The 18,476-nt window shown below is 39.2% G+C and overlaps 1 pseudogene; it reads right to left on the reverse strand.

Moving 5' to 3' along the window:
- LOC121036475 (uncharacterized) overlaps positions 1 to 17,484 on the reverse strand; it is a 59,053-nt pseudogene extending 41,569 nt beyond the window's left edge.
- Between the last annotated feature and the right edge of the window lie 992 nt (positions 17,485 to 18,476).

Consider the following 18,476-nt stretch of genomic DNA (forward strand, 5'->3'; position numbering starts at 1 on the left):
TGAATCCCTTCCCCTGGGCTCTGGATTCCTCCATCCATCATTTGCCACATTTGAGGTAAAAAAAAAAAATTACCCTTCACTTGCTCAGGGACACCTTCCTTCATTTAAGCATTTATAGGTGTTGAAGCCTTTTTCATCGAAGGAATGAAACAAAATGAGTAATATATAAAATTTATATATATAAATATAAATTTTGAATTTATAAATTTGAATTATATAAAAATATAAATGTAAATGTAATTTGAATTAATATATAAAATTTGAAATAATAAATACAAATTTAATATAAAATATAAAATTTTTATATAAATATAAAATTTGAATTAATAAATACATTTCTGGACCTGGCAGATCTTTTCTGTGTACATCATCATTCTTCAACACTCAGGAATCAGTCCTGTACACCCATAGAAGCTCCTTTCATGCAGTTCTCAAGAATTCTCCATGTCCAGATGCTGTCAAATTTAGTTCAAATGCTCCTTAAAGGTCAAATAAGATAAGAGATGGTTTACTGAATTTAGGGATTCTTTTCCTCCTATCTTTCTAAAAATTTATTTCAAGTTTCCGTAGAAATCTCTATTTTTCTATTTATTTTTATTCCTAAATCAGTGATGGGTTATCTCCCTATGGAACATTCTGGAGATTCTGCATTCTTAGTTACAGTGTTCAAGGTATTGGGTTACTAGCTTAATTAAGAGCGGTGGGTAAGGGAAACTAGATATCTTTAAAAACCTGAGGAGTGAAGAACTTTCCTGAGTTCCACATAACTTTCCAAGTTCTGCATGATATACATGTAAGTATGTGTTGGAGGAGGAAACCCCAAAACCCAATTATAAATATGTTGTCCTTGAATCTAAATCTGTGTTAACTGATGAATGGATAAAGAAGAGAGGGTATATCTATATCTATATCTATCTAATCTGTATCATCTATATCTATGTCTCTCTAGAATGGAATATTACTCAGCCACGAAAAAGAATGAAATCTTGTCATTTGCAACAACATGGATGGAGCTAGAGAATATTATGCTGAGCAGAGTAAGTCAGTCAGGGAAAGACAAATACCTTATGATCTTACTCCTATGTGGAATTTAAGTAATAAAACAAACAAATTTAGGGCGGGAAATCAGAGGCCAACCAAGAAACGGACTCTTGACCATAAAGAACAAACTGATGGTTTACTGGAGGGAAGGTGGGCAGGGGAGGGGGAGGAGGGTGGGGAGGGGCGGGAATGAGTTAAATAGGTGACGGGTATTAAGGAGGGCACTTGTTGTGATGAGCACTGGGTGTTGTATGTAAGTGATGAATCACTAAATTGTACACATGAAACTAATATCATACTGTATGTTAACTCATTGGAATTTAAATAAAAAAGAAAGAAAAAAATCTGTGTTAAATATAAACCAAGTACTTTTTGCTGCATTCGGATGGTTTTCATATGTCCTGAACTTTCTGGGATTGAAACTCCTGTGCAGACTGAAGAAGAGTGTAGTGCAAAATGCAGGACTTTCCCCAAAAGTTCCTCACCATTCTGGAAAACCACGTCCCCAGTGGCAACCTCACTTGGGGAATTTTAATCACTTACAGACCCCAGCTTATTACCTGCATTTGCAGTTGCTGTGTTCATTTTATTCCACATAGAGGATAAACCTACAAACACTTCATTATTCTTTCCTTACATTAGAGAGCATTTTTTCTTTTATTTCTCCTTTAGAATATAACTATGGTATTTTATTTTTTCAAATAATGTGAATGGGTAGTTTTTCCTATCCTTGTGTTTTATTTGTGAATGGAGGGTGGGCACAAGAAAATATTAGTTTAAAAAGTTTGCATGGAGAGGACGACTGGGTAGCTCAGTTGGTTAAGCGTTTGACTCTTGATTTCGGCTCATTATGATCACACTGTTCATGGGTTCGAGCCCCATGTTGGGCTCCATGCGGACAGTGTACAGAAGGATTCTCTCTCTCCTTCTCTCTCTCTGCCCCTCCTCTGCTTGCATTCTCTCCCTCTCCTGCCTGCACATGCTCTCTCTCTCTCAAAGTAAATAAACATTAAAAAAAATTAAAGATAAAAAAAAGTAAAAAGTTTGCATGAGATCTGGTAGTCAAAGACCACTGGTCAATTCTCTTTCTTCATGGTAATTCAAATCCTGAAAGTGTCATTACCCATTTGTCCATTGAAGACTTGCATATACCCACATCTTCATTACAGACCTTTCTGCTGGGGTCTGGGCCTTTTATTCAAGCTGCCTCGTGGCCATAAACACTCATATGTTTTTCAAACCTTTGAAGTCAACTTATAGGTCAACTGCTCATTGACTTATAAGTCAATAATTGTAATGTTTATTTATTTATTTTAATATTATTTTTTTAATGTTTATTTATTTTTGAGACAGAGCAAGACAGAGTGTGAGCAGGGAGGGGCAGGGAGAGAGGGAGACACAGAATCCGAAGCAGGATCCAGGCTCTGAGCTGTCAGCAGAGCCCGACGCGGGGCTCAAACCCATGAGCAGTGAGATCGTGACCTGAGCCGAAGTCGGACGCTCAACCAACTGAGCCACCCAGGTGCCCCAAGTCAACGAATAATTGTGTTGAACAGATTCATTTGCCACAAAGGGGCTTCTGCTCCAACGTTTCCAACTCCAAGGGGCAAGGATCACGTGCACCAGTGACACTCTCCAATTAAATGATGCTTTTCTCATTTTCAGGCTTGTCGGCCTGGACCAGACCATCCTCACGTCTCACTTGCCATCTGGCTTTTCAACTACCCTCCTGGCTTACTCTTCTTATTTTCCATTCCTTACCCTGCTAAGATAAAAATATGATTATGCCACCAACCAATTTATAATCCTTCACGGCTTCCAGTGTCCTATTGAAGGTCCAAATTGCTGTGTATAAAACCAGGCAAACCTGGCCCCAGCCCACCTTTCTTGTCTCACCTCTGATCATTACATTTTAGACTCTAACTGGTTGAATTCTTTCTGTTTCTTAACATATTTTCTTGCTTGCCTTTTTCTATGTAGTATATTTCCGCATAGAATATACTAGACCAGCTCTTTTCTGGGCTCAGTATTACTCACTTTCTAGGTATCAGCTTAACCAATACCTCCTCTAAATTTTTCCCTTACCCTTTTAATTACTTATGAACTCCCTTGGCAACTTATACTTACCTACTTTACTGCTTCATTGCTTCCATAATTATTTGCCTTTTTATTAGACTATGAACTTTGTAAAGAAACTTCCCATCTCTTTTAAGATGGTTCTTCTCTGAATTGTTAGCACAGTTGGCACTCAGCACAATACATAAATACACAGAAAATGAGAAAATACTAAAAAAACTCTGTGATTCATATGTTATATGCAACCAAGGCAGGAGTTTAATCAAACAATAGGTATGTACAACATGAGATGCTTTACTTTTTATTTCATTAAAGGCATTGTAGTCGTAAATAACTAATGGGTTGCAACTGTAGTTTCAAAACCACTGTTATGACGGCTCTGTGGATGTGAAAATTGTTCCTAATTAATGATATTTTTAGCAATTGCATTAATTAGGAGGTGGTCATATTTCTTTGATTTTTCTCTCCAGATGTTAAAATCCTAGTGGAGCTCTGTGACATTTTATAGCCTAAAGACAGTTGGATTTTTCAACTTTACACTGCAACAAGAATATCTTAAAAGTACCTGTGCAAAGTGTACATGGGCATGTATATTTCATGCACAATTCACATTTGTGTCATAAATACCCAGACATCGAAATGCAGTTCATCTGATCATGGTAGCGGCACAATTTTGGAACAGAACTGAAAGGCCGTCTACTGCTTTATATTATTCCTTTCCCAATGTGCCACACGGTTCTCCACATTTGAGGCAATTATTGGAAAGAAGCACTGTTAGAATGCCTTTCCTTTCGGCAAGTGTAATCCAGAAATTCAGCCACTTTTTACTGAGCACGTACCGTGGGCTGGTCACTGCACTCGTCCCTGGGATGAATAGTAAGTAATGAACATGGCTCCACTATCTCAGAGCTTTAGGAAGTTACTCCCTCCTACTGCCTCATCCTCTGCTTTCTCTGCCTTCTTTCCTAATCGAAACTTGGATCTTCCTCCAGCCTTTAGGTCATGGATGCTTGTGTTCACATCTGCTCTTTATAGGACTAGCAGGCGGTTTCACTGTTCTTTTTGTTGTTGTTCTTCACAGTGTCTTCCAAGCAATTTCACATCCAACTTCGCCCCCATTGTTCTTGCACCAAAGTCTTCCATTAGGTTAGGTTTTTATGCCCCTCCTTCCTGCTCATTCCCTCCTTTATTGAACTTCATTTTTTTTAAAATTCATTGAAGTCTTTGGCACCTGACTTGTCAAGCTCTCCTCCATATTATCTCTGGCTCTCATCCGGGGCACTTCAGTATCCAAAATCTGATTCATCTGGAGGCTAGCCTTATACAGTGTCCCGACCTGCCTCATCTTTACTTTATCTTCTTTTCACTTAAGCAACCCAGTGCTTTGAACTTATATTTCTTAAGCCTCTTTAACCACCCCAGAGATTAAACTTTAAACCCCACAGACCTCTATTCTTCAAATCCTTATTATTATACCATTACTCTTTAGTCTCAGTCAAGAGGGTCCCCATTATTGTACCCGGTTTTATTTCTCCTCTGTATGCACCTTCCTGATGGGGTTAGGAGTTCAATGCAGAGAAGCGTCAGTGCCCACGTGGACCCCCTGCTCTTCCTTCCCAGACTGTGTGATGAGTCATATGATGCTGGAGTTCCCTGCAAGTGCCCCTGAGCCTGCCTTAAACACCTAAACAGGCCCCTTCTCTATGTCATTCCTCTTGAGGGTGGCTCAGGATACTGCTCGTTATAGGTCCAAGGTTTGACCAAGAGGCAGCAGTTTGTAGGAAAATGAATGGAACTTCGACATGTGAGATTCCACAATCACATGCATGCAGGCCACACACACCCTCTTGGTATGAGATAAATCTGGGCAAGGAGGGAAGATGGCAGGCTGGGGACTGTGATCTGGCTTTTTCTGTGTTGCCCATTTGCTGTGGGACGGTGGTCCTTCCCTGTCATGGTGAATGTCGCTTAGTCAGGAGATGGGGAGTAGATATATTTTATTTAACAATTCTCTAGCTCTGTTTATAATTCTACTTATAATTTTTTTTAAGTTTTTACTTATTTTATTTTTAAGAGAGAGAGAGAGAGAGCATGAGCAAGGGAGGGGCATAGAGAGAGGATCCCAAGCAGGATCTGTGCTGACAGCTGAAGTTGAACAGGGTGAGATGTCTGTAGGCTGCCCACTTTTACCACTTTTGGGAGTAAAATGTTCTTTCTTTCCTTTCTTTTCTTTTCTCTTCTTCTTCTTCTTCTTCTTCTTCTTCTTCTTCTTCTTCGAAAGAGAGAGAGAGAAAGGGCATGGGCAGGGAAGGGGCAGAGGGAGACAGAGAGAATGCCAAGCAGGCTCCACACTCAGTGCGGAGCCTGACCTGGGGGCTGATGCCATGACGCTGGGATCATGACTTGAGCCAAAATCAAGATGCAGACACTTAAACAACTGAGCCACCCAGGTGGCTCTATTCATAATTTTTATATATTTAGGCATATGGTATGTGCATCTTCACTTGTACTCTTATCACAAACGTTAAGACAGGGCCTGCCAGCACACACACATTTCAACTATACTTCTATCTCTAGTTTTCCGGACTCTTGCATTTTATTAACGTTTGTCAGGTTTTCTTTATATCTAAAAATTTCAACAACTTTTTGTATGTATTCAATTCTTAACTCCCTTTTCTACTTGAACCGTCCATTATGCAAAACTTGAACTACAAATCGCATTTATCATCTGCCTTCTTGGCTTTTTATCTTGCCTTCTGATATATGCTAGATAAAATAATTGACCTGGGACATTACTGTACTTTAAATTAATATGTGCTTCCGATTCTGTGTCTCCCTCTCTCTCTGCTCCTCCCCCGTTCATGCTCTGTCTCTCTCTCTGTCTCAAAAATAAATAAACGTTAAAAAAAAATAAAAAAAAAAAAAGAAAAAGAAAAAAAGGGGGGCCTGGGTGGCTCAGTCGGTTGGGCGTCCGACTTCAGCTCAGGTCATGATCTCACGATCTCGCGGTCCGTGAGTTCGAGCCCTGCTTCGGGCTCTGGGCTGATGGCTCAGAGCCTGGAGCCTGCTTCCGATTCTGTGTCTCCCTCTCTCTCTGCTCCTCCCCCATTCATGCTCTGTCTCTCTCTCTCTGTCTCAAAAATAAATAAACGTTAAAAAAAATTAAAAAAAATTAATATGAAATCCAGGTGATGATTTAGATCAGTGTTTTCATTAGCATAAAATTAGAAGTTCTTGCCATCTATACATAAAAAGGGTATTAATTTTTTAAAATTTATTTACTTTGAGAAAGAGAGAGAGTGAGTGAGAGAGTGCACATGTGGGTGGGGAAGGGGCGGAGAGAGAGGAAGGGAGACAGAATCCCAAGCAGGATCCACATTCAGTGATGAGTCCAATGTGGGCTTGATCCCACAATTGTGAGATCACGAACTGAGCCAAAATCAAGAGTCAGATGGTCAATTGACTGAGACACACCCAGGCACCCCATATTAATTTAAAAAATAAGAACAGTATATCAAATGGTTCAGAAATCTTTAGATGTTTTTAGTTTATTCATTTTTAGTGGCTAGATGTGGTAAATTTATTGCAAAAGTGGTCCCATTTTAAAAACGCTGTTTATAATGCATGCCCTTTAAAAGATAATTTTATAATTACTCCCACTGGGAGATACCATCTATTTCCTCATATCTTGAGTTTTGGCTCTCCTTGTGATTTGCTTTGGCCAGTGGAATGTGACAGAAGTGACACATGTCTGCTCCGAATCTAGGACTCAAGACGCTGTGTACCTTCTTGCTGTCTCTTTGGATCTTGCCGCCACCATGAGAATAAGCCTGTGGGTAGTCTACGAAAGGATGAAAAACTACATGGAGAAGAACTGAGTCATTCTCCCCAAGGTTAACCCAGATCAGCATGTTCTAACCCTCTAACCAAATTGCCCATTGCCTAATGATGCCTGGGCAAAGCCAGCCAATATCAAGTGAGCCTGGCCAAGGCCAGCAGAGTCACCCAGGCTACTTACAGACTTGTTAACCACAGTAAATGTTTATTTGTTTATTTTTTATCACTTGTTTTGTGTTTGTGTTTGCTTTTTTGTGCTTTATGCTTATGACAATCGCTAACCTATTATGATGATCAGTTTTATGGGTCATTGTGGGAAGGATATATACCCAGTTACTCATTAAAATACTAATCTAGGTGTTCCTGTGAAGGTATTTTGTAGCTAGGATTAGCATATATATAATCAATTAGCAGGTAAGTAAAGGAGAATGTCCTAGATAATTTGGGTGATCCTGATTCAATCAACTGAATGTTCGTTAAGAGTAGAAATGAGATTTCCCAATCTCGGTTCAGAAGAAGAAATTCTCAGTTCTTTTTCAGAAGAAATCCTACTTATGACTGCCATTTTAACTTATGGCCAGAAGTCCTAGCCTGCCCTTTCAGATAGTCTGACCTATGCGTTTGGACCAGCCTAGCCACCCACCAAAATCAAGTGAGCTAATTCTCTGCAATAAATCCCTTAATGTATGTCTTCTATCAGTTCTGTTTCTTGATTGAACCCTGATATATCTATACAACAAAAAAGTGATCTCTTACTTTTCAAGAAAGGAATAGAGTTAAGAGAAAGGAATAGAAAACAATAATAACAGCAACCACTGTTTTGGCATTTTCACCTCCAGGTATTATGTAAGATAATATCACTATTGAGATGATTAAAATTCTTCCGCGTGGAATGTGTGACCTTTTTGAAATCCTGATATAACTACAAACTGGAGACAACAAAGGCTATTTGCCTCTAGATTTAAATGTTGTTGGTGACAAATTCCATGTGGGTCAAGCAAAGTGCTAATTCAAGTTCAACTCAGTAAATGAGGTTTTTATTAATGTTTAATGTTACAAGCATCTAATTTATAGTAAGGTTTCAAGTTTTCCATTTTCATCTTCCTCTTTATATTTCCCTTTCAATTTTTTAATATTTATTTATTTTGAGAGGGAAAGAGAGAGAGAGCAAGTGGGAGAGGGGCAGAGAGAGGGAGAGAGAGAGTCCCAAGCAGGCTCCCCTGCTGCCAGCATAGAGTCCCACACGGGTCTCAATCCCATGAACAATGAGATCATGACCTGAGCTGAAATCAAGAGTCAGACACTTAACTGACCAAGCCACGAGTCAAGTTTTTATTTGAATTCCATTTCATTAACATACAGTGTGATATTAGTTTCAGGAATAGGATTTAGTGATTTTTCACTTACATATAACAACAAGTGGCCATCACAAGTGCCCTCCTTAATACCCATAACCCATTTAGCCCATCCCCCTACGCACCTGTCCTCCAGTAACCCTCAGTTTGTTCTCTGTAGTTAAGAGTCTATGGGAAGAACCATCTTCCTCTTAATACAATACCCTGACTCACCATTTGACATGAGAAGTAGTAAGGGTGGACAGAATTCAGCACAGAAGGTACACATCAGCTCACAAGCCTTGCTCTTTGGGACAGCTCTGGAGCTGTCATGCCCCATGGCCTTATCCTTACACTTAAACAGCCTCGGGGCAAATATTTTTTTAAAAATCTTCAATTTTTTAGACTTCTGCAAAACATTTGATGAAATGATTTTTTTAACTTGTTTTATTTTTTACTTTTTAAAATTTACATCCAAATTAGCATCTAGTGCAACAATGATTTCAGGAGTAGATTCCTTAGTGCCCCTTACCCATTTAGCCCTTCCCCCCACCACAAACCCTCCTGTAACCCTCAGTTTGTTCTCCATATTTATGAGTCTCTTCTGTTTTGTTCCCCTCCCTGTTTTTATATTATTTTTGTTTCCCTTCCCTTATGTTCATCTGTTTTGTTTCTCAAAGTCCCCATGTGAGTGAAGTCATATGATTTTTGTCTTTCTCTGACTGACTAATTTCATTTAGCATAATACCCTCCAGTTCCATCCATGTAGTTGCAAATGGCAAGATTTCATTCTTTTTGATTGCCAAGTAATACTCTATTGTGTGTGTGTATATATATATATATATATATATATATATATATATACACATATATACCACATCTTCTTTATCCATTCATCCATCAATGGACATTAGGACGCTTTCCATACTTTGGCTATTGTTGATAGTGCTGCTATAAACATGGAGGTGCATGTGTCCCTTCGAAACAACACACCTGTATCCCGTGGATAAATGCCAAGTAGTGCAATTGCTGGGTCATAGGGTAGTTCTATTTTTAGTTTTTGAGGAGCTTCCATACTGTTTTCCAGAGTGCTGCACCAGCTTGCATTCCCACCAATGATGCAAAAGAGATCCTCTTTCTGCATCCTCATCAACATCCGTTGTTGCCTGGTTGTTAATTTTAGCCATTCTGACAGATGTCAGGGGGTATCTCATTGTGGTTTTGATTTGTATTTCCCTGATGGTGAGTGATGGTGAGCATTTTTTCATGTGTCATTTGGCCATCTGGATGTCTTCCTTGGAGAAGTGTCTTTTTATTCATGTCTTTTGCCCATTTCTTCACTGGATTATTTGTTTTTTTGGGTGTTGAGTTTGATGTTTTTTATAGGTTTTGGATACTAACCCTTTATCTGATATGTCATTTGCAAATATCTTCTCCCATTCTGTCGGTTGCCTTTTAGATTTGCTGATTGTTTCCTTTGCTGTGCAGAAGCTTTTTATTTTGATGAGATCCCAGGAGTTCATTTTTGCTTTTGTTTCCCTTGCCTCTGGAGATGTGTTGAGTAAGACGTTGCTACGGGCAAGATCAAAGAGTTTTTTGCCTGCTTTTTCCTCAAGAATTTTGATGGCTGCCTGTCTTACATTGAGGTCTTTCATCCATTTTGAGTTTCGTTTTGCGTATGGTGTAAGAAAGTGGTCCAGATTCGTTCTTCTGCATGTCGCTGTCCAGTTTTCCCAGCACCACTTGCTGAAGAGACTGTCTTTATTCCATTCGATATTCTTTCCTGCTTTGTTGAAGATTAGTTGGCCATATGTTTGTGGGTCCATTTCTGTGTTCTCTATTCTGTTCCATTGATCTGAGTGTCTGTTCTTGTGTCAGTACCATACTGTCTTGATGGTTACAGCTTTGAAGTCTGGGATTGTGATGCCTCCTGCTTTTTTTTTTTTTTTTCAAAATTGCTTTGGTTATTTTGGGTCTTTTCTGGTTCCATGCAAATTTTAGGATTATTTGTTCTAGCTCTGTGAAGAATGCTGGTGTTATTTTGATAGGGATTGCATTGAATATGTAGATTGCTTTGGGTAGCATTGACATTTTAACAATATTTCTTCTTCCTATCCAGAAGCATGGAATCTTTTTCCATTTTTTTGTGTCTGCTTCAGTTTCTTTCATAAGATTTCTATAGTTTTCAGTGTATAGATTTTTCACCTCTTTGGTTAGATTTATTTCTCGGTATTTTATGGTTTTGATGAAATGATTTTTAAATAAACTCTTTCATCCATATGCTCATTTCTTAGAGATTATAACTACCTTAGGAAAACAGGTATCCTGTCCTTAAAGTAGGTATTCCAACTCAGTCTGGTGGGAATAAATGTGATAAAGGGAAGACACTGTGTAAATGGTGATTTAAAACCATCTACCTTTAAAAAAGAAGTAGGAAAAGTCTGTATGAAAGACATCAAGTGAGAGCTTTCCTTGTTATCATAAATTTTAGGTTTTTATGTAATTAAGAATTATATACCTCAACAGTCAAATCCATATCTCTGATCCCACGGCCTTTGTTCTTAGCCTATATTATTTTAGTGGGCTCCTTTGAGTTGGGCGTAGTTTATGTGAAAGTTGTAGACATCACTAATGAATTTTAGTTTTGGAAGTTTAAGAACAATTTCGTAGACTTACCTTCTTGTTCATTTTGCCTGTCAACCACAGGTAACCTCATAATTTAGCTCCCTTATAGGTTGGGATGCACAGGAAATACATATTGGAAAGTCTGGGATTAGTTTGGGATAAGCATGCGTCTTATGATGTGGATGGTGCTAATAATAACATTTTTTAACTTTGTATGATAAGGTACTAACAGGAAGGAAGTACCAAAAAAGGAAGAGTAAAATAACATTTTTAAATATTAGAAAAGGAAAATACAGTAAGTATTTGGATTTTGTAAAAGAGAAATGAGCACATTTGGAATTAGTGCAAAAATGAGATGAACAGAGTGCAATATATAATGATTTAATTTTTTATTTTTTAAGTTTTCATTTAAATAAAAAAGAGAATCATAGGTATAAATGCTGAAAGGGGGAAAAATGGAATTAAAAATTGAGGTGAGTAAAGGGAAAATTTCAGACCCCGGACTACCACAGTGGAAATTAGAAAGGTATTCAAGGGTCTGAAAGCTTTTCGGTTTAATTTGAGGAAGAAAGTATAAATCACAAAGCAAAAAAGTGAAGTGGTGAATTATTAGAGATATTTTAGTAAATTCCATATCCAGACACCTGACTTCTAGAGTTTTTGCTTGGTCACACAGCAAGGTTGGCATTTCCTTTGACAGATAACTTTGACCAGGTGCTATGGGTTGAATGTTCATGTCTCTCCAAAATTCCTATGTTGAAATCCTATCCCTTGAGATGATAGTATTAGGAGGTGGGATCTTTGGGATATAATTAGGTCATGACGGTGGACTTTCATGAATGAGGTTGGTGCCCTTATGAAAGACACTGCAGAGATCCCTTCCCTTTCTGCTGTGAGAGGACATGGTGGGAAGAGGGTTGCATATGAGCCAGGAAGCAGGCTCTCAGCAGACCTCCGACATGCCAGCATCTTGATTTGGGACATCCTAGCCTCTAGAACTGTGAGAAATAAGTTTGTGTTGTTTATATACCACCTGCTTTGTGGTATTTTGTTCTAGCAGCCCAAGCTGACTAAGATACCAGGAAATAGGGATAAAAGAAGGATATTACATGTAATGTATTACATGATGTTACATTAATGAGAGTAAATATGCAACAGAAGGACAAGTGGAGGGGCACCTGGGTGGCTCAGTTCGTTGGGCGTCCGACTTCAGCTCAGGTCATGTTCTCACGGTTCGTGGTTCGAGCCCCACGTGGGGCTCTGTGCTGATGACTCAGAGCCTGGAGCCTGCTTCTGATTCTGCGTCTCCCTCTCTTTGGCCCTCCCCCGCTCACGCTCTGTCTCACTCTCTCTTTCAAAAATAAATAAACATTCGGGGCGCCTGGGTGGCTCAGTCGGTTGAGCGTCGGACTTCAGCTCAGGTCACGATCTCGCGGTCCGTGAGTTCGAGCCCCGCGTGGGGCTCTGTGCTGACAGCTCAGAGCCTGGAGCCTGCTTCCCAATCTGTGTCTCCCTCTCTCTCTGACCCTCCCCCATTCATGCTCTGTCTCTCTCTGTCTCAAAAATAAATAAATGTTAAAAAAAATTAAAAAAAAATAAATAAGCATTAAAAAAAATTAAAAAAAAAAGAAGGACAAGTGGAAAGATGACCTAAATGCTACTATTTGGACATTTGTGTACATCAAGGAGGTTTTACAAAATAGCATGAAAAATCATTTTAAGCAGGCTTGAGGTATCTAGAATATTACCAACCCTCTGGTACTTTTTATGAATGCAACTAAAATACTGGAGTTTTGTTCTATAAATTATAAAAAAAATGGCTATATTGAATGAAAAAATGTTTAAAGAGCCCTTGAAAATACCACATGAAATAATAAAAGATATAAATTGTGGAAGACAAGCAAATAAGCTTTGGAATGTTATCAATATAGACAATACTGGACATAAAATGGTAGGTCCTCAATAAATATTTCTGAATGCTCATGGAAGATATGAGAAAAGAAAGGCGTTACGGAAGTTTTCATAGAGACACCCCAGAGAGAGGCAAGGAGAGAGGTTGGGAAGGAGAACACGAGGCCTATGAAGGTGTGGAACAAAACAGAAGCAGGGCTCAAAGGAGGAAAAGGAAGTGAGAAAAAGGAGACGAAGTCACTGCTGAGTTCAGACAAATCAGAACAAACTCATACGACGTTTCGTTATTTTCTAACTAATCCGATAAGGAAAAAAAAAAAAAAAGTCATCCAATGTGCTCCCTGTCAGAAGTGTGTTTGAGAAACCCGTGAGCTCGCACAATTTTTTTTCACTGGTTGGCAGCAGGAAGAAGGGGAACGTGTAAAGCGTGAATGAGGAAGCAATGTACTCTCGCGACCTTTGGTTTGCTTTTTTCTTTTTTTAGATGCATTTTGAGGTTTTTCTGAGTCCTCCCCATGATCTCCAGGCCTTTTGAACACCAGAGGTGACATGACCGTTGTGGCAAACACAGAACAGGTCAAAGAAGCAGGAAGCCAACCCGGGGGTCACTCTGTGGAAACAACTTTGATTTTTAGTTACGAAGGACATTTTTTAGCTTTAGTTTTTCTTGAAGTTCATATGAAACTCTTCAAAGATTTTCTAAATCTGGATCAGAAATAACCTCTGTCTCTCGTGTTCTTCTCAACTCTGTGAGTTAGTCCCAAGCTACACGAGTTGGCTCGAGAGGTTGATTGATACATCCAGCAGTATGTATTCTGAGCAACATTTGCTGGATGCTGGAATGCTGGCCTAAGAGCTGGTGTACATGGTGGGCAGATTCAGAGATTCTAGCCCTGATCTAATTGAATTTTGAGTCCAATAGAAGAAGCGGGTGCTAATCACACACCCACAGAACCTGCAGTGATAAGTGAGGCACGTGTTGTGAATATAAAGGACAGGGGATGAGGAAACTGTGTAACAGGAAAGTCCAATTTAATACGGGGGAGGGGGGTGACAGGAGGCTTTCTTGAGGAAATGACCTTTGAGCTGAGTTCTGAAAGACATGTAGGAGCCATTTAGGTAAAGGAGGATAGCAGAGAATGTCCTATGATGGATAGGGCAGGTAGGAGCAAGACAGACCGGAAAAACATCTTAATGTTTAGAAAAATGTTCTTTAGCCTTTTTAATTATTTTTCAAAATGCTATATGAACTCAATTAATTCATCCTTTTATACCTTACAGCAGGTGCTAGAGTGATGTAGTGAAAGTGAGCAGGACTCAGGAGGCCTGGGTGTACAATTTTGGGTTCTATGCCCTCCTGATCAACCTCTCTGGGATTTAGTCTCCTATCTAAATAGAGGGAATTAGATAAGATGACTTTTGAAGTGCATTTCCAGTTAAAATGCTTTTGGTTCATGCAAAGGAATCCTGGATTAACAGTTACTGGCATGCGTTTATGTATTAAGAAAAATCTAAAGATTGTTTCAAGTGTTACATTACTGGCTCGTGAAAAAGAATCTGGTCTTGATCTACCTGCTGGTCCAGAATCTGGAACTCTCCCCAACCATCCCTGGGAGACAGTACTTAACTTGTCACATAACCAAGAGTGTCATTGCAGAAAAACACTGGTCAGTACACTTATGCATTTAATAACTATTAAGAGACCGGTATTTGCAAACCAGTAGGATTGAATCAGAAAGGATTTCTCCTTCGAACTCTCGAACACATATTGAGAAAATTCTCCTGCACACAAAAAGGAATTTGTATCCTAAACTTTAGTCAAGCGGTGGATCTGTTCATTAAGCAACGTTCACAGGGAAATGACTACATATTAGCCTGATTTCATGATTTGGGGATCATGATCTTAATATGGCAGACAAAAGATCAGACACCCCCTAGGTACCATTACCATGGGGACTTTGATTTGAATGTAAAACATCATCAAATGTCAATCTTATTCTTAATGATACTTTTATTTTTACCTACATAAACACATGCAAATAATTAGCAAGAAGATAACGATATGGGGTTTTATTTTTGAAATTGCCTGTCATGTCCTTACGAAGATAGGGAAATTCACTTGAAACACAAGATAGTTCCTTCAGCAAAATCATAGGTTTTAAAGTTCTAATCAGTGCCACTCTTTTTTTTTTTAGTTTCGTTGGTGAAAAAATCTTTTTATTTTCTGGGTTTTAAGTGAGTTGGGAGTATTGTGCCAGAATAGCAAAACAAACATAATTTTCCATGAATATCTGGATCATAAAATTGAGTTTTAGTCAGCTTATAGAAAAAGACTTCCATGTTTGGGATTGGTCACCTTTGAAGCTCCTGATCCTGCTATGCAGACCCCATAAAGAGACAACAAAGGACGGGCAGAGGCTGTGTACCTCAGTCGCCAATTTTTGTGCCAATTACCTTCTCTGGAACAGGTGCTCGTATGGCACATTTGGTGGGTCTTAGACTTGCACTTTTCCTTTTTGCATTCAGAGAAGGAGACTTTATGAGTGAGAATAGGTGAAGGAATATTTCAGAGATGTGCAGATTAGTTCTGGAAAATTCAGTCCTATCCACATGGCATGGTAACCATCTGTTTGTTTTATCAACGTTTATTTATTTTTGGGACAGAGAGAGACAGAGCATGAACGGGCGAGGGGCAGAGAGAGAGGGAGACACAGAATCGGAAACAGGCTCCAGGCTCTGAGCCATCAGCCCAGAGCCCTACGCGGGGCTCGAACTCACAGACCGTGAGATCGTGACCTGGTTGAAGTCGGACGCTTAACCGACTGCGCCACCCAGGCGCCCCTCATCTGTTTGTTTTAATTGAAGCAGAAGACTAAGGGAGATTACGTAATACCTTTTTTTTTTTTTTTTCCTTTTTAAAAGCTGCCCTGGAGAACAATTGACCTGTACCTGAGAATCCTGTCATTGTATCAGTCACAGTGATCCACACCTCCATGAAAAGTTAATTTGATCTTGGTTTTGTTGATCAATGTACAGAATGAAGGAAGTGCTGGAACTGTTTTCCGCTCACTTGGTTGCCACTCAGCTGAGACATTTTGTTTAGCCCGGAGCATCAGACTTTTAGAGAAATATTGACAAATTGGAAGATATTCAAGGCCAAGAAGACCAGAACTGTAAAGGCAATTAAAAGCATGACAGAAGAAGCCTCCTCACCCAAAACCCAAAAGCACACTACACACTATATGTTATAGCCCATTCGACAATAAATTATATTTAAAAAAAGAAAAAAGAAACAAAAAAATGTATCAAGAGGAAAGCAAACAGCTACAAAAAAAAAAAAAAAAAAGCCTCCTCAAAGGAATTGAGACAGAATCCATACAAGCAAAGACTACAGGGGAATTTGAAGGCTCCTCTTAAATAAACCAAGACCTTTGCTGTGCGAGAGGCATTGGATTTGTTCCTTGTCGTCTTGCAGTTTCAGACTTGAATAAAAAAGAGAGTAAATTTCTAGGAGAGTTATATGAGGTTGATGTAGAGAAGATTTTTCTACCAAGGTGTCGAAAGCTGTTTTGGATTGCCTCTGGAGAGCAGGACCTTGGGATGTAATAATTCCCATATCAGCAGGAGTGTTGGGATGCTGAAGAGGGGATTTAACATCAGATGATAGGAATACCAGGGGCCCTTAACATTCTCCTTCCACTCAATGTGTGTCTGTAGAATAAATACCTGGTCATCTGGCCACAGAGCGTGAATGTGACATTCATTCTTAGTCGTGTTTCTCCAATGTTCCAAGTAGTGTTTCTCCAATGGTCTAAGTCTCTGAGTTAGTTTTTACCCTCAGATCTTTAACAAAAATTAAACCTTTTTTGAGCCATATTGCACACAGATAACTTGAATAGTCAACAAGTTTATATCTATAACCCTTTAACATATAAACACCCTAAAATATAATTTGGCCCTAGTTTATCTTGAGGTGAATTATTTTATTTTGTTTACATTGTTTAAAAGTTTTTTTAAAATTTATTTTGAAGTTAAATTTATTTTATTTTTTTGAAACATAAAAATCGAATGTGTTTATTATAATCTGTAAAACAGCCATTAAGTAAATAACTCAAAAATATAGTTTAAAAAATCCACAGAGGAATTAACACAGCACACTTAGAAGTATCTATTTACCACCAAATGAGGCAGTAATGAAAAAAAACAGAGAGCTAAAACCCAGGAGATCTATAATTAAATTTTTTTTTTTTTAGAGAGAGTGAGTGGGGGAGAGAGAGAGAGAGACAGAGACAGACAGACAGAGAGAGAGAGAATCTTAAGCAGGCTCCACACTCAGCAGGGCAAGGGTCGATCTCATGACCCTGGGATCATGCTCTCAATGCAGGAACTCATGCTGATAGGAAAGGCTTTATGAGCCCAGACACAGTAATGGCCACCTTTGCTGGCCTTTCTTTTGCCACGTGACACAGCCGCTGAGTGGGATCTTCCGCATTGCTGGGCAGCATGCCCTGGCCCCTCAGAAATGATGTCCATCGACCTGCATCCCTGTCTCAGGAACCCAGATCTTCCTCCAGAGACTATTGTCCACCAGACTGTGGTACAGTGTCCACATCTTCTTCCGGGGATCTTCTTCCGGGGATCTTCTTCCGGAGATCCCCATCGCGGCGTGCTCATCCACCATTCTTGTCCCACCTGCAGAGTTCCCAATCTTGCTCCTTCTGGCTCCTCAGTTAATCTCAGTTACCTCTGCCCCAGATGCACCTACTCATCATTCTAGGATGGCCTGAAACCTAACTGCTTATGCGTAGGAGGGGGTGGTGTTTGGGAGGGTGGTCAGGAAGTAATGGCTTTCTCTTGCTTTTGGAAACACAACGCTGCCCTCTATTTACTGGGGGTGGTGCTAACACCCATTCTTCCCTCCCTCCCTCCCTCCCTCGTTTCCTTCCTTCCTTCCTTCCTTCCTTCCTTCCTTCCTTCCTCCCTTCCTCCCTCCCTCCCTTCCTTCCTTCCTTCCTTCCTTCCTTCCTTCCTTCCTTCCTTCCTTCCTTCTTCTCTCCCTCCCTTCCTGTCTTTCAATTCTGTCATATATTTTTGTCATATGAGAATCATTACGTCCCATGTTCTGTGAGTACATGTGGTATTTTTCACTTTAACTTCTTAGTGTGTGTGTGTAAGAACACATCTCATCACTGTGTACAATAAATAATTTCTACTCTTCTCGATGTTGTGAAGGATAAATGTAAGTCCGTACTATGATTGTGTTTTCAAATAAGTTCACATTGTATCAATTCGTGTACGATCTAATAATCTTGAGAAAGCCTTCCTTTGGTATCTGAACCTGACTTTGCCAATTCGGATGCTAATTACAGCTATTTGCACAGTGTATAGCATTACTAATAAGAAACCTCTCCATTCTCTCTCTCTCCACACACAGACACACACACAAAATTAACACAGTATTGCATGCAGGCTAATGTAGAAACTGTATCTGTCTAATATGTATACATCAAAAATATATATGCATAAATCATATGTAGATAGTATCTGTATATAAATAAAACAAGCAGTAATTATACTGATTGAAAAAATATTATTTAAAAATACTCTGTTTTAATTTATTGATTGTTCCAGTTAATTAAAAATATGATGTCT

Source organism: Herpailurus yagouaroundi, unplaced genomic scaffold (genome assembly GCF_014898765.1).
Source record: "Herpailurus yagouaroundi ecotype Mexico unplaced genomic scaffold, PumYag 162, whole genome shotgun sequence".
In the NCBI taxonomy this organism is placed as follows: Eukaryota; Metazoa; Chordata; class Mammalia; order Carnivora; family Felidae; genus Herpailurus; species Herpailurus yagouaroundi.